A 17,205-nucleotide genomic window follows, 5' to 3' on the forward strand; every position below is an offset into this window, starting at 1 on the left:
AGAAAAAAAAAAAAAAAAGATGGTGGCTCCTTGGGTTTTTTTTTTTTTTTTTTTTTTTTTTTTTTTTTTTCACAGAGATTGCTTAAGCAGCCAATCCTTGTTCCACTCGCCCAGGGGAAGGAAATCCTGTATGAACTGGAAAGTGTTAGAAAGGATTTAATGAGATTATCATGAACTGTTACTTCACAAAAAAAATCTTAAGCCTTCAAGCAGCTGTGCTCTATAACTGAGGACAGGTGAAGGAATAGGAAGGGCTAAAGAAGCTGTCTACTTATTTAAAGTGGCAAAGCCAATGGGGTCTTTTAATGTCTTAATATGCATTTTAGCTAAAAAAAAATCACAAAAAAACAAGCAAGGAAATAATATGCTCCTCCAAAAGGAGGGATATTATAGAAGTCTAGTAGCTTCAAATTTAGATTTATTTTTGATAATACTGCAGAAGTAAATGATAGTGAAATTACTATTTGAAAATTCTGTTGGCCAGTGGACTTGCAAGCTCCTGCTTGCCTTCAAGCTCATCATCCCACTCAGAAGTACCTCAGGTCATGTTGTATCCACATTACATTAGGGACTGCTTTGAGGTTTGGCTTGACTTGTGTTGTAATACACAGAATTTTATAGCAATGGAGTGAAATTTGGTTGGTTTTGGGTATTTTTCTTTGTTTTCGTTTTGGGCGATTTTTTCTTGTCGGGCACTTGCACTACATTGGTAAATAACATTACTTAATAATTGTGTTGCTGCCAAGCCCTGCTTGCTGGGCTCCTGGTGACAATGAAGTCACAAAATGCATTTACTTTCCATGTGTTTGGTTGGCTTCTGTGGTCTTTGTGTACCTGTGGCTGTATATTATGGAGGTAACCTCCCTGGAGAGCTGAGTACCTAAAATGAGTGTGCCACTGGGGTTCCTGCTTTGGTCAGAGTGACCTGCTTTGCAGATAAACTTACAGAGCAATGTAATTGTAAACACAGGAACAAGTTTTTCTCAGAAAGAAAAGTTATTTCAACTGGAAATTGGTAATGAGTAAAGTGGTATGGAGGGAAAAAAATACCTTCAACAAGTATTAGACTAGGATTTATTTTGGCAGATGCCTATCTTGAATGCACAGGATACTTTCCAAATCCATCAGACATGCTTTTGGGCTGGGAGTGGGGTTAATAAATCTATGTCATTGTCCATTTATTGCTTGGGAGAATAGCTTGGAGGCTGAGATCCAAACTGTGCTGAAAGGAACTTTTGAAATATGAAATTATGTACTGATAAGACACTGTACCAAGAGACTCTAGTGTAACGTAATTGCTGAGAACACTTCATGGTATAAAATTATTATTATTTTTATGCACTCATTAGTATAATTTTTCTCAGTTATAAAAGCCCTGAAAAAATAGTGTTAAATGATTAAAATAATTTTTGGAGGGTAATTACAGCTCTCTTCATGTACTCCTCCTCTCTGTACCCAATCACCCCACCAAACCATCCCATCTCTGTTGGGCCTTCTCTTCTGTCCTCTTGCAGCTCATTCTTTGGCATATTGAGGGAAAGGAGAAATGGAGAATGGCATGCTGCTCCTGCCACCAGGAAGGCAGGAATAAGCTACTTCTGAAAGTGGTTTTGGGTATGTTAGCCTTTGCAGGAAAGAGTGACTTCAGGGAAAGTAAAAGTAATTATTAAATTACTTTTAAATAAATTTAAATAAAAATCAGACAGATTTGAGCTAAACTGCAAAAGATTTGCTAAACTTGATACAACCATGCAGGTTAAAGTATTTTTGGCAAGTGCACATTGTCAAATACAAAATCCTGGTATATTTCCAGAATGTTGAAATAAACCTGGGAACAAAAAGCATCCTTCTTTTTATCTTGAACAAGTCAATGTAATCTTTCTGCAGTGAAAAAAGTGAATAAGACATTTGATTCCAAACAAGAGATAGAGCTGATTTCTGAAAGTTACTGTTAGTGTTACGTCCCTCCAAGAATACTGACTGCATTTGCATCAGGACACCTCAGCTGATAAAAAAGGTGCAGCATGAATTGGTGGGTGATAAAATATGAGATGAACCATCTTCATGAGGAACAAGCAACTTAAAATTTGGGGGATGGTTAGAGAGGACTTCAACAAGAGGAGACAGAAAACAGAAAATAAAATAATACATATAAAAAGAAGAAGCAAATTGAATTCTTCCATTTAACCTTTTACATAATAAAAGACAGGAGACATCCCAATGAAATTAAAAAGCAATGCGTTTAAAAATTAATAAAAAGCAAATACCTTTTATTGGAGACAGGAATATGGACAAACTGAGCTATTGCTCTTATCTGTTGTGTCAGCACAGGCATTGCTAAAGTATGTGACCTTTTGAGGAAGCCTTTAGCTTCTGTAGCTGGGTACAGTTCTGTTTTGCCCCAGTCTGAGATATCTGGCCAGAAGGCAGCCCTGGCCCAGCAGCTGGGTGGTGCAGATGCTGTGGCAGCGGTAGTTGTGGTAGATACATTGCTGTGAGGTGGCTGTGTGGCTCCCACCTTGTGAGGACAGCTTCCAGTTGAAGAACCACGTGCAGGTTCTCATTGCAAGATCAGGCAGCATATGACAAAACCCCTATACATATTGGTTTCTGGTTTATTGGGTCAAACATGTGCAAGCTCCATTAACTTTACTTTTATGATGTTGGTTCCTTACCCAAATAAAGTCAGCCTAGCAAGTTTTAGTAAAGCTAAAGGTACAGTCTTCCCTCACACATTTAGATTTTGATCCAGGTTGTCAGAGTAATGGACTTTCATTCATATCATAGAATAACTCATAGGTAATGACATTTGAAACCAATAAATTAACATCTGTGTGTATGTGTGTTTGTGTGTATGCTTATACTGATACAACAAAAGTAATTTCTTTTCATCAAAACATTATAAGTTTTAGTTTTTAACCAAGGGGGGGAAAAGCCATGGACTCAATCATATTAATCTGGGTAGGCCTTCTTACTGGAATGATTATTTTTTTAAACTATTTTTTTAAACTCTGAATGCTGTGTAGCCAAAATCTTTCAAAGGAACCCTTCAACTAAGACTGAACACAGCTTTATAGACTGGACACTTGGACCTAAACCTCAGCCCTTAGTTAGCATACCATATCCTGATCCCCACATGTGATGAGATGGATGGTGTGGTATTTTAAAAACAATCTGGCTCAACACATGATGCACAGCCACAGAAGGCCCTCACTAGGAAATGTACCTCCCAAAGGCAGTAAGTGTCTATGCTAGTGCTGTGAATGGCTTCGATTAAATACCACTGAAAGTGGTAGTGGATTTCTCCATGCTATCATCTTGGGTATCATGCCTGAAAACCACATCCTTCTCAATACAGTTTTCCTGTGGTTTAATCCAAAGGTCTTTTCACTTTTCTTGGCAGTGTGCTGCTCTTTTTTCTCAAGGGTCAATCACTTTTGATATATAACTAAGAAATAAGTAGCCCTACATTGGAAGGAAAAAACCTTAACCAACCATCTGTGGAAAAGCAGCAGAACCTCCCCATCATAAGATGCATCATACTGTGAACTGATCTCCTAAACTGCAGCAACAAACCCTCCATCATTAAAAGCATCTAAAACTGAAAAGAGAAAACATACTGAACTCTTCAGGGCATCCTGTCCAAGGCTTTGGTTGATGAGTATTTGGATTTTTTTATTTATTTACTTTGAGTCACATGAGAAGAATGCCTTAGCTTACTGTTTCTGCTAGAGTAGCCAGCTGTAGAAGAAAGTAAGTTTACATGGCCTAAGTAAGTTTCAGAGTTAAAAAGCGTGATCTAGGAAAGCAAATTATACTTTGTTTTGAGAGTAGTAATTTCATGTAGTTTACATATATGGGGAATAAAAGGTGTTTGAGAACTAGGTATGGTGACATATTTGGGAAGTTTGTCTGTTTCCATGAAAGTCTGCAGACTGTAGAGTCAGTTTTATCTGTAAGGATGATACTGCATGAGAATTTAGACTTTACAAATTAAGAAAGGCCCCACTAGTAAATACTTTTGGAGAAGCACATGAATCACCTGCCTGTGCTCTTATTTCCTCCCAAGTCTCACAATTTCAAATGAAAACACAGAAAAAAGCAGGTGATTTCTAAAACCAGTTGTAGTTCTTGTGAAATCAGGAAAGATGAGTCAGTCATTACAACAGATGAAATGTTTTGGTCGTCAGTGATGGTTATAGTATATTCTTTATAAAAGCACGTGTTAATTTGTGGTAATGAGCATAAGTATTTGTGTGTGGTGAACAATAATTCATGAGTTCTTAAGGAAGTAATTTGATTGTAGGTATGTTTTGAAAATACTGTGGGTTTGGGTATCAGTTTAAGAACCAGCTTTGGTTTTGTAGATATGGGGCAACTAAGAGACGGAAGAGTTTTGGTGTTTGGCTTTTATTTAATGGGCCTGGCAAGCCTTTTGTTCACGTCCCCTCCTCCCGACAGTCTGCACACTGTCCGCCCCAATTTGTTAAAGACGAATTGTTGCCCGTGGTAACTGCAGAGAATTTGTTGAAAAGAACACTTTTAGAGGACAATGGGCCTCAAATATACTGTGGCACAGCTTTAAACTTTATTAAGTCTGTCTTGGACTACCCTCTCCTCTCCCGAGTTAAGGGAAGAAAAGTTTGGCAGCCTCCACGCTGTGAGCGTGATTGATGCCCAGAACATCTGAGGGACTTTTGTGTCCACATGCTCTCTGTGAGTGCATTATGTGTGAATGCTCAAAGAAGGTCAGCCCTTATCAGATGTAATCTAGGCCTGAAAGCAGATCAACAGTGACAGTCATACCCCATAAGTGAGAACACAAATCATCCTTGCGTGCTTTGGACAAGTTATGGGATTTTCTCCCTTGCTCCTGTTTTACCCTTTCCAAATGGGGTGTGTGTATGTCAGAGCGGAGGGGAAACTTTGGCAGATCTCTGGGGAAAAAAAAAGAGAGACAAAACCCAGAGGAATACGTGCCTGGAATACTGGATGGGACCCTCAGCTGGGCCACAAGGGCAAGGGGGCTGTGCAAGGCAGTGGCTGTCCCTGCACAGGGTTGGGGTGTGCGGCTCCTCTCAGGCTGCTGGGGCAGCATCCCCGCTGGTAGACCAAGGCAAGAGGCAGGAAAATTGGGTAAAAGAGGTTCAATTCACATCTCCAGTACCTTTTAAGAGTCTTTTCAGAGATTTCTAAGCACGTCACAGCTTTTGTTTTCTGCCTGTCCCTGGGATTGAAGGCTTCAATTTTTCAAAGTGGAGTGAAAACATCTTTTTTATTCTTTTTGAGTTTGTGCTCCATGGAGGGGGATGCTGTGTTTCACCACAGAGTGAAAAAAGATGGTAGAGAATAATGCCTTAAGGAATTCATTTCTGCCAGCTTTTCTGGAGAAAGCAGATGTAAGTGGGTTTAATCTGAAGGAAGAGTCTCCCATTTGTGAATATTACTGTAGTTTAAGTACTGGATTGCTTTTTGTCTAGGAAAACAAAGAGAGCAGCAATGAAATGTTGTTAATTTAGAGTTTTTGATTTGTGCTTCTGCTTAGAAAAGGATTTTAATAGGCAAAGAGCTTTTACAGAGCACAAAATATATAGGGAAATAGCATAATTAGCAGGAAGAAATAAAAGATACCGTTACATCATTGACAACATTAACAACTATGGAAACAATGATGTCATCCTCTAAGATGGGAAATTTTTTTCCCACACTTATGATGACTTGAAAAATTTCTTTTTGTTTTTAGAAGTATAATGTCCCTCTCAGGACAATAATTTGCAATACTTTTGCTTGCTTATGCACTCTTTTTATGGAAGTGTACAATACTGGTGTATTCCCTGGGATTGAGGGGAAGATCCATGAACACTGACAGCCTGCCTACAGACCTTGTAATTACACCACATTATTGCTCGCTTCATTGACTTATTTTGCTTTGTGCTTTAACAGTAACAGGAGTGTCCAGCTCCATGTTGAAAGGCACAATAAAAAAGATCCCGGTGTTGCAGTGCACACCTTGAACTCTTAACAGAAACATGAGCAGGGAGACTTCTTTCTTCCCTTCCCTGTGCTGTCACATCTTTGTTCTGCTGCATGGGACAATGTTTTTCACAGTAAGGTGTGAAACTCTGGAATACTATACAGGAGATGAAATCTCTTCTGTCATCAAGTTCATGACAATAATATACTGAGCTACCATATTAAGTTTCTCCACCACCTCATTTCTCTTCAAAAAGTGATCAAGGTGTGTCTTAAAGTAACTTATGCTTTCTTTTTGGCCACTGTCCCAAAGCAGAGTATCACCTAATATCCATATACCCAGGATGGATGTGCAAAGAACCACCTCATTTACAGAGATACATCATTGGCTCTGTCTTTTAGGACTCCTCCTGCTGCCCACACCTAACAAACACCTGCTGGGCACTGATTTTAGACACTTGCTTCAGTCTGCACAAGAAATTCCTTTCCTTGATGCATTGATTCTGCTGACATCCTAAAAGCACTTCGGTTGGATTCCCCATACTTTCAATGGCAGTTTTTCAGATTCAGACATTTGCTGCTCTGAATTCATCTAAGTCCTTTGAGGTCACACAGCTGAGGCTTGTGGTGCCCCTCCCAAGTGTCCAAAACAGTGATAATCTTCCATCTTGCAGTCAAAAAGGTCGAAGGAGTGACATCCTGTGTTTGACATGGGAGGAATGGTCTGCTCTGTAGTGTTCAATGCGTGATATGTGGCAACTTGGGATTTTTAATTTTGCTAGCAAATATTTTAAATGGTGTCAGCAGATGACAAAGCATTATTTTAACACGTTTTTGTATGGGATTTTGGGAAGGAAATGCCTAGCATGCTTTTTGAAGACCACAGGTAGGTTAAAGAGGAATTTTGAAACTAAGGTAATTTTTCCCATGGAAACTGATCTGCATGGAGCAAATCTGTAATTTGTCTTGTTTAGACACTACCGTGTTACTTTCTTGCCATATATTACAATGAAAACGTGAGAAAGACTGAAAAATTATATTGATTGTATTCAGAATTATTGTATTCACATAAACTATGTATTCCATTCATGTGTGTAGAAATGAATGTCTATGTTGCAGTTGCATTGTTAGTTGGTATAGTAATCAAACAGGTAATAAGAGTTTTAAACAAAAGGATAAGGGAAAGAAAAATTCCCACTAATCACCAGAAAGATGAGAGCAATGCTCATCACATTTATGATATCTATTGATATATTTATTTATAATTATTATATATTTATATTTATGATACCTATCAATATATTTATTTATATTTATATTAAGATATATTTATTATTATATTATAGTTTATGAATGCTGTGGCCAAATTACTGTCAGTCAAATAAAACTGAATTTTATTCTGTTATTAGTAATTGTTGTTTGACAGCTGCTAGGTGGCCACTTGAAAGATTTCCATTTTGCTAAGCATCATTAAAGATGTTGATCTTTCCCAGAAAGTTTCAGGGGGATTTCTTGTTTGAAGCAAAACACCATTTGAAGTGTGGTAATGGAATTTACCCACCGAGATGCCAGGCTTCTATAAGCTACAGCAGTCCAGTGCCGGTGCCAAACTGACCAAACATTGTTGCAAGTGACCTGATGACTCAAAACCCCTACTTTTGCCACTCTTATAGACAAAATTGTTAGTGCTGTCATTAATTATTACTATATATCAATACAGAGTTTAATTGTAAATAGCTAGCTTACCCGTGCTCAGGTTTTTGTTTTTTTGCTTAGTGGTAGTTGGGAGCCTCTTTTTATTATGGTACATCACTTTTTTAAATTTTCCCATTGTAATGCTGTGTTTTAAGGCATTTTAAGGATCTCACTTGTGTTTTGCTCAAGAGCATAGACCACATACTTCTGCTCCTCGATGGCATAACAGTTGCTTAAAACACTTGTTCCTGTCTTAAGGGGCAGATGTATAGATGGTTCAAAAGCTGTGTGGATGTGGTGCTAGGGGATGTGGTTTAGGGGTGAACATGGTGGTGCTAGGTCAGCTGTTGGACTTGATGATCTTAGAGTCTCTTCAGACTTAAATGCATTCTGTGATTCTGTGAGTTTCCATCCATGGATGACCTGCTGGTGTAGAGGTCTATAAACCCTAGCCATAGATGAGGCGGCTTTGTTTTAGTGCTCCCGGCGGAGGAGCGAAACAACTGCGGTGCATGTGTGACTGTGAGGGGTGAGGTTAAACCCCTCTGCGCGGCTGAGTCACTAACAGGCTTACAGGCAAACCCTGCACTTCGCAAATATCGAAGCGGCTCACTCAGCCCTTGAATGATGACACCAGCTCGGAAGGTGTCCGTAGCAGCTGTCCGGTGACAAGCTGCGGGGAGGTAGAGAATAATGCCTCCGTTCTGCCGCCGCGCCGGGCAGCAGCGGAGGTCCCGGTTCCTGCCCGCTCCCGGCTGCCACCCGAGCGCTTTCTGCGCGGGGCAGGGCCGCGCTCCGCAGCGTTCCGCGGCGTCTTCCCGGCCAGAGGAAGCGTTTGATGTGCGGAAGCCCGAAGGCGTTTGGCGGGACGGCTCCGGCTTCCTTGCGAGGCTGGGGCTGCGCCGGGGCAGGGCGGGCCCAGGGGTGCCTGTGGCTGTCCCTTTGTGTCCGGCCGCGGGGCTCAGCCCGGCGGGTGGGGCTGCCCTGCCCGCAGGAGCCGCCGGGGGCGGGGGCGCGGCGCGGAGGCGGCGGGGCCGGCGGGCGGAGCGGAGCGGGGCCGGGCCGGGGCTGTGGCCGGGAGCTGGCGCGGCGCTGGCTGCACGCCCGAGGTGAGCGGGGAGGGAGCGGGCGGCGGGAAGGTGCCCGCGGATGGGCGACGGCAGGAGGATTTTAGCTGCGGGCTGCTGTCCTGGCCCTGCTGGGTGCGGCGGTGCGGGGGATGCTCCGGAGGCGCTCGGCGTGCGCGGTGGGGCGGCGGGAGCTGCTGCTCTCGCTGCTGCTCCCTTTCTGATAGCGCAACTCGAAGAAAAAGTTTTAAAGGAGATGTGTAGCATTAAATCTGCCCTTAGAAATCTCGAGCGTTTCAGGCTTATGCTTTTTGTAACTTTTGTCTGGTTACCGCTTTTAGCAGCGAGGGCTTTTTTTATCAGTAGCTATAGACTTAGGAAACGTGCCGATTTCGTAGGAAGACTGAATTTGTTCATGTTTAAGTCTTAGCAGGAAAGCATCATGCTAATTGTATGGGAAAATGCCGTATTTACCCACCAAGATGCAAAAATTTGCCAAAGCTAATAAGAAAAGGCACTAATTAGCAGTAAGCAGAGATTGCTGTAAGGCAGAATTGTGATTGACAGCAGAATCATAGCAGTTTTAGTCATTATAGAGATGAAAATAAGGAGTGTATTAGAGGATTTGAAACGTACTTACAAAGCTGAATTTGAAAACAACTTCTGGGCACAGTAAATGAGCTGATGTGTTTTTGGGATGGGTTTTTTTTTGAGTTTATAAATGTGTTTATAGTAGTGCTTTATTCATGTACTAATGTTCTTTGGAAGAACTATGAAATTACTGTCATTAAAGACTCATTTTTCTGTTAAGCTTGGTGTCTCTTGAAAAAGGGTAAATAATTTAATGAAATAGTCCTGAATGTTTTGGCTTAAGATGTTTTCATTATGAAGCAGTTAGCTAAAAAGCTGATAATCATATCTGAAAGGAGGAAAAAATATGCATAGCAAAGAAGTTTTTTTCTTTCCCCCCATAAATTGGTTCTGTTAACTAACTAGGTAAACTGTGACTTCACCTGCAACCCTTCAGCATCAATCATGAGTTTTCCTGATGCTTCAGGAGGTTTTATTCTGGCTTCCTTAGTAAGATACACTAAAACTAAGGAGCAGAAGAAACAGCAGTGCCACTCGTGCAGTCCATTTGTCCTGGAAGCTTTCATGTGGTGGGAAGCGGGTGCAGTGTCCATGGGAACAGCTGGGCTTGGGGAGAGCGTGGTAGATGGCAGAGCAGGATTCTGAGCAGCAGCTGGTCTGCAGGAGTCCTGACCAAGTGTAACAGTGTGTGCAGTTCAGATTCAAGCTTGCAGTCCTCGGTCAGTCATTTTCTCCTTGAATCACAAAACAGCTGTACTGGTGTTTTTTTATCTAATGTTTGACTTCGTTTTCAGCCATCACTGCAGAGGCTGTGTATGAGGCTTAGGAGTGAGAATGCCACACAGTTGAGCGTGGGCTGAACACATTTTATGGACTTTGGGTGATACTGAAAAACGAGTTTGAAACTGTTAACTGGTGCTGTTCTTCCTAAGTGATACTTGTGTGACATGGAGGCTCTGGAAAAACTGCAGTCACACCTGACTGACCAGTCCTGGATATCTTTGCAGGGGCCCTCAGTATTCTGGCAGCACCCTCTGCTGCCGAAGTGGAGAGTGCAGCTGGGGCTGCATCAGCTTCCCTGAAACCAGGAGCCAGGAATGTACCTGAGCCTTATGGGGTTTTCTGTTCCCTTTTGAAATTTTGATGGCTGGATGTTTTGACACTTTTCTTTGTATGTGATCCCTTGAAATCAAGGGGAATCCTAGCTTATCCTCAGAGTTATCCATACCAAAATAATGTGCTCCTGAAGATACTGAGAATCTTGGTGCAATGACCCTCAAGGAAATAGTATATATTCTGATATAGGAGCATCTGCAAGGGGATCAGGCAGATCTGTGGAAGAAATGCAGTAGGCTACTGAAAGATGTGTACAGAAAACTTAGGTTGTCCAGAAGAAACCAAGATTTTTCCCTCTCTGCAGAATTTCAGGCACAAATATGAGCATGCAAAAATTATGTCAGAAGAAAAGATCCTCAGATACAGTGTCTTATCAACTGTGTAATTACAAGTGTCAGTAGGAGATTCCCAGTAATTTGAAACCTAGCTGCTTCTGAGTTCACTGTTTGCATTTGAAATACATTCCCAACTTCCTGGCAGTCGGGAGTCAAATCTCCTCTTGGTTTTTGAGCACTTGTACAAACTTCTTTAGGAAATGCAACTAATATCTTGTTCAGCACAGGGTTTTTTCTCTCCCCAAGGACTGTGTGTTTCTTGTTTGCCAGCACTGCTCAGAGGGTGAGAGGTTTGTACTGGGGAATCTTTGCCAGGGAATGCCCAGTGTTTTCCCAAAGGTGCTTTCAGCAGCTCCAGCCCAAAGTCTTTCAGCAAATAAAGAAAGACAAAGTGATAGCAATGGAAGCTGAGTGCTTGAGGATAATTTTAGGAGCTAAATCTGTGGGGGAAAAAAAAACCAAGCAACAAAAACCTTGGTAAGCTATGCATGGTATAATTGTATTTATATATTTATTTCTTTTTAATTAAAAATCATGATGACACTTTGCTACCTTCTAACTTTTGGGTTATGGGTCAGTTTCAAGACTAGAAATTGTTGTGGAAAGAGTTGAAGATGAAAGTAGGAGGTCTTCTAAGTAATTCAGGCTATGCCTCAGGCTGAGAACAAGGTTTTCTAAAGCTTTATTAATTCTAGCTTTAATTTGCTTAGTAAATACTAATGTTAAGAACATAAATAAAATAAATACTAATGTTAAGAACATTCTTTATCCCCTCAAAGCTTCTGTTTCCTTGCAGCATGATCCCAGTGAGGACATGAATTGCTCACCTTTGGAGTTTGCCTTTTGCCTGTACATGTACCTGGGGAGATCCTGATGATTCCACATGGTTATTAAAATCAGATATAGTTAGATCATTAATGTAGTGACTGATTTGCACTAGATGCCAAGAGTTTATTTAATCTGTCTTTTACCAACATTTGGCCTTCCTTCAGTGATGAGGAGACCACAGGTTTCCAGGAAATAATTTCCAGTGTCTCCTTATTTTCCACCTCTAGAAAAATTTGTCTTAAGTCAAAGACAAGGCTGGTTGTCTTTGTGCTAGTTCAAACCCAATTCTATTTGTCTGGTCTTGAGTATTTCCAGTTACTTTTGCTGAACTTTGCTGTGCATTTTTCAGTCTCTCTGTATGTTCCTCAAAATGCAGAACTGAGACCTGAATATTTCTTCATTTGTGCAATCACTTCTGTGTGTGCGTTGTCAGAATGGCTGTATATTGTGTTATACTGTCTTAATAGCACTCCAGCTTCTCCCAAAAATTTCTCCCATTTCTTAAGAACATTTTTGAATGCTGGCTTCATCCTCTAGTTCACTTGTGATCCTACTTGCCTTATGTCTACAAGGCCTATGTTTTATCCTGCAGGGAATGGAAATGTTTTTGACATGGTTTGTTTGTGACCAGTGTTGGCTGCTGCTCATGTCTGTCTGTTGGTGTACTTTTGGCTGAATTTAATCTTCTCTAAACTTGAGATCAGAGTGTAAGGAAGAAAAGCAGAGCAGTTCACGCAGACTGAACTGCAGCTCTTATGTTCAGGCTTTTGAGCTGAGCACTGTTTTCTGCTTCTATCCCGCATTGCAAACTTACTGAGGGTAATTTTTCACGCTGGAATTCTGACTTAAGAAGATTCTTGTTTGTTTGAAAACTGAATTGTAAATAATGTAGGCCAAAAGCTAATTTAACTGAATGGTTAGAAAAAGTGCTTACTTGAGCTCAGTTATGCAACTTAGAGGGATGTACTGTCAAGGGAACTGGTGACGAATACTCTTTTTACCAAACCTGTCTCTTTTTTTAAAAACTCTTTTTTATCCCATAATCTTAGCAAAGGTCATCCCCCCCCCCCCAAAAAAAAAAAAAAAAAAAAAAAAAAAAAAAAAAAAAATTTTTAAAAAGAATGGTCTTTCTGTTTTCTGCTTCTATCCCGCATTGCAAACTTACTGAGGGTAATTTTTCACGCTGGAATTCTGACTTAAGAAGATTCTTGTTTGTTTGAAAACTGAATTGTAAATAATGTAGGCCAAAAGCTAATTTAACTGAATGGTTAGAAAAAGTGCTTACTTGAGCTCAGTTATGCAACTTAGAGGGATGTACTGTCAAGGGAACTGGTGACAAATGCTCTTTTTTCCAAACCTGTCTCTTTTTTTAAAGACTCTTTTTTATCCCATAATCTGAGCAAAGGTCATCCCCCCCCCGAAAAAAAAAAAGAAAAAAAAAAAAAAAAAAAAAAAAAAAAAAAAAAAAGAAGAAAGAAATGTTTCATAAGAGGCTGAGCTTTGGGGCAAAATCCTGGTTTTGGCCTAAATCCTTTGCATCTGTCACTGCATAGCTGTACCAGTCCTGTACATGGAATGAAGTGTAAGCCATAACTTAAAAATGGAGCTTTATGAAAATCCTGAGGTTTTCCTGCCCATCTTACCCATGTGGGATGGAGGCAGGATACAGACTTGGCTGATTTTTCCATCTTCCTCTACTACCACTGGTGGCATCCCGAGTGGTTCTACAAATGAGCATCTTTTGAGTAGTCAGAAAGTTGGCTGTGATGTGGCCTTGTCCTAAAGTGATGCAGGGAAATCATAGAGAAGTCTTTCTGAATGAAAGAGTGTAGCACTTGTAAAAAATAATGGGGAGAAAGCATGAGAAAACTGAGCAGGACCCAGCTGTGTCTTTTAGGAGAAGCTTATGCCTCTTGGTGTACCCCAGCCTCACACTGTGGGATGACATATCAGCCTTCATGATTAATGGATCCAAAGCCAGAGAGACTCTAAGCAGAGGTAATTGTCAATTATTTTTGCAATCTGGAAAATATATAAACCTGATGCAATGAAATTTTTTGTATAATTATTTGTCAGACAGTTCACTCACTGCTTAAGGGATTTAGCAGTCAATTCTGTACTTTGATGTAATGCAAAAGAATTTCATGTTCACCTGCTGGTCTGGTTGTTGTCTGGAGAAGTGCCAGGCCTCCACATCCACCTCTGGCATTTGTTGCTCCTTGATGCATTTTGGAGACTTAGAGGTTAAAATTGTGGGAATTAGGAGATAGGACCTGGAAAGCATGAGGATAGGTAACCTTTGGGCTGGGTTACTTCAGAGGTAGCTGTGTTGGTGTAGTTGTACAGCATGCATTTAAAGTAATAATTGTTCATCTGTAAACTGATCCTAGTTACCATACAGGGAAATCCACTTAAAGTTTGAGCCCAGCTGTTAAATGCATAACCACGTCTGTGTTCACGAGGTTCAGACCACAGCTGTTTTACGGCATCCCCGGATATTAATCTCTCACTGTTAATCAGCAGCGCAAGTAGCTTAAGGTGAGCATTACAGATGCTTGAAACTCATCTCTTCAGCATCATATCTGGAGGGAAGATGGCAAATACTTGAGTCTTTACTTCTTTCATTCCCTCCTTGTTTTTCTAGGACATACGGTTCAACTCAGGCCGTAAGAAAAGTACTTTGCACTTGTTCTGAATTGGAGTTTATCACCCTCACCTTGACAGAGATATTGGATTTGAAGGCCTTGTTTTTCTAGGAGATACGGTTCAACTTAGGCCATAAGAAAAGTACTTTGCACCACTTGTTCTGAATTGGAGTTTATCACCCTCACCTTGACAGAGATATTGGATTTGAAGGCCTGACATGTTTTGCAGTGTAACAAACACTTCACTTGCGTGATTTTTGAATGCCTGTTCCAGATTTATCACTAGAAAGTGGAATACTTAAGTGGAATAAAACTAGGTGTGCTATGTGTTAGCCCAAAGAGCCATGAAGTGTGTAAAAGACCCGTGTGATTTTAAGCTTAGATGGACTTTTTGAGACTCACAGGACTACTCTCTTCCTTGAGTTATTTGCAGAAATGGAGACTTTATTCCTTTAAAAAATAAACAGGGCTAGTGTGTTGGTTTAGTAATCCAGACTAAGGATGGTCTTGTCTTTTTATGAACCTGTATTTGCAGCTCTTCTATTTTTTAGCATTTGACACTGGAAACTGTACTGGACATATTTTCTAATGCTACTGATGTTTATGATGTTTGTCTGTGGAGTTACTGTGATACTGCAGTGGCACTGGTCATCTCTCAGCAGATTTTGGGCTTTTGCTTCAGACACAATGTATTCTTGTATGAAGTCAAAACGTGCACACTAAGCAAATGTATTGTTCTTCCTGTGCTGAAATGTGGCTTTGCATTGGCTTGGCAGTGTAAAAGGTACTCGAGCCATAGCATATAAACATTCCATGAAAAGGAAATAGGATATTCATTGCTCCTCTTTTGAAAGAGACTTTGGGAAATGTTGCTTGCTGGGCTTCTTCAAATAAACTCCTGATCTCCTTTGGGACAGCTCTGCTGTCCTGGCTCATCCGGTGCCCCTGTAATGCACTCAGGAGGTGTTTAAGGAGCACAGGGGTGATGGGAAGTGTTAGATTTGTCTCTGTTCCTGCTTTGCTGAAGTTAATGACCTTCTGGTTTCTGTTTTAAAAACATTCAGTGAGCTGCACAGAGAAGTGCAGCCCCTTTATTACTAATCCACAGTATAAATATTAGCCTTTTGTACTAATTTCGCTTTGCTAAGAACATCACATCTGTGAGTATTAGGTCATAGTTCTGTATTCAAAAGGATATTTGTATCAGGCAGGATTTTGAAGTAATAGAGTGCCAAATGATCACAAAGATTAACTTGTAAAAAAATTTTTCTGGGTTTCTCAATTCCCCAAAGGAGAGAAAAGAGCATATTGAATGGGAATGCTACCCTTTCCAAGACAGTTGTTTGCCAATGGATGAAATTTAGGAATGGCTAGGAAAGGAAAACGTGGTCATGTTCTGTAAGAGAGCTTATTATAGTGATAACAGATCTACTGAGATGGGCAAACCAGGACCATGGGGAGCCAGAGGTGTCAGGTGTCTTTGCAGATTTTATGCAAGACATTAAACATTGTAAAAATTGAGTTATTTAGTGTTTCCGTGGCTTCACTTAATTGTAAATGTTACCTTTATTTGTTCTTTCTATTCTCTTTTGCCACAATGCTTTTTTTTTTCATCCACTTCTCTTTTGAGGAAGCCAGTACAAGTGTGATGTTTTGGGGAACAAATGGCCTGATGATGTGTCAGGATGCAGGAGTTTGCTTAAGTGTCTGACAGCATTCCCTTGAGTGTGAAAGAGGGCACGTTGCTTGTCCCAGCAGTATTTGGTGTCCAAAACACAGTTTTGTTACCCAGAGTGCTCAGTGGGATTTGTGCTTTTTTCCCTGCCTTTGAAATACTGAACTTTTGGTGGATAAGGGGTAAAACGTAGTAATTCATTTCAGCTTGTTGCTTAGAAATGTTGGATCCACTGGTGTCAGAGGCAGTATCTGTGGTCTCTATTTCTGAAGTAAGTGGTGTGAATAAAAGCTAAGTAGTCTGCATGAAACATAAGCACCTCTGGAGCTCCATGAATGCCACCACTATAACCTAACCTAAGCTGATTGGGTGAAAAATGTGGTTTCTTGTCTTCGCTTGAAAAAAATATTTTTCAGGCTTACTGACATGCATACTGCAAATTTAATTTTCATAAATATTTCGTCTCTTTCTTATGCTCAATTTAATCTATCAAAGCCACACGGTGCAGGAGACATCTGGGATTGTACTTAAGCAGCTGGGTTTCATTTGCAGGAGGTTTCCAGCAAATTTCTTTTTTTTCCCAAACACAGAATATCTTGGTGGCTGTGCAGAGTACTGGGAAAATCAGCATGAGTGACATAGCTTAAGAAACAGATGGGCTTAGTTTCTTCCTTTACCTGGGTTAGGTACTCTCTTTATGGGAGGTTTTGTTTTGTATCTGGTTTTTACCTGGTCAGCCTAAGCAATAAAAGAACTTTTTTTTTTTTTTTTTTTCTAACCGTGGCACCTTGTATACAGAGTGAACCTTTACAACAGCCAGCTACGTTTTCCTTTAGTAGTAAAAAGCATAGAAATTCTAGTCTGGAATGTCTGAAATTGACAACCTAATTCTATACTGACATATGCTGTGATCAAGAACATATATATTAAATAAATTAATTATTAATTGAATACCTCTTCTAAATCTGAATGCATATTAATTAGGCCAATGTGACATTAAAGTAACCTCTTTTCTATTGTGACTAAGTAACAAGTGGAAACTCAGTCTTTTGTTTAAATTGTTAAATATATTCTGTTTGATTAAAAGCCACCAAGTAGATTTTGTTGAATGAATGATGGCTGCCTGTGGGAAGTCACCAGCTGAAAATACAGCTACAGATGAAGAAATAACATGTTCACCTTCTGAATCTGTCATTACTGACTTCAGTTTTGCAAATAAATTTAGACGTTGGGAGCATTCTTTCAGATTAGTTTTCAAAGAGCTGGAACATCTCATAAAT

The 17,205-nt window shown here is 40.3% G+C and overlaps 1 protein-coding gene across 2 annotated transcripts in view; it reads left to right on the plus strand.

The window, feature by feature from the left end:
• Positions 1-17,205, plus strand: part of BMPR1B (bone morphogenetic protein receptor type 1B) — a 231,844-nt gene that overhangs the window by 148,993 nt on the left and 65,646 nt on the right. The window contains exon 1 of one of the 2 annotated variants that reach the window (XM_039710722.1): positions 8,734-8,777. The exons of the other annotated variant lie outside the window; for it this stretch is intronic. The gene's annotated coding sequence lies outside the window, so the exon portion shown is untranslated. Of the gene's footprint in view, positions 1-8,733; positions 8,778-17,205 lie in introns of those variants that run through there. 2 annotated transcript variants of the gene reach the window in all.

This window comes from Passer montanus, unplaced genomic scaffold (genome assembly GCF_014805655.1).
Source record: "Passer montanus isolate IOZ18808 unplaced genomic scaffold, ASM1480565v1 scaffold23, whole genome shotgun sequence".
NCBI lineage: Eukaryota > Metazoa > Chordata > Aves > Passeriformes > Passeridae > Passer > Passer montanus.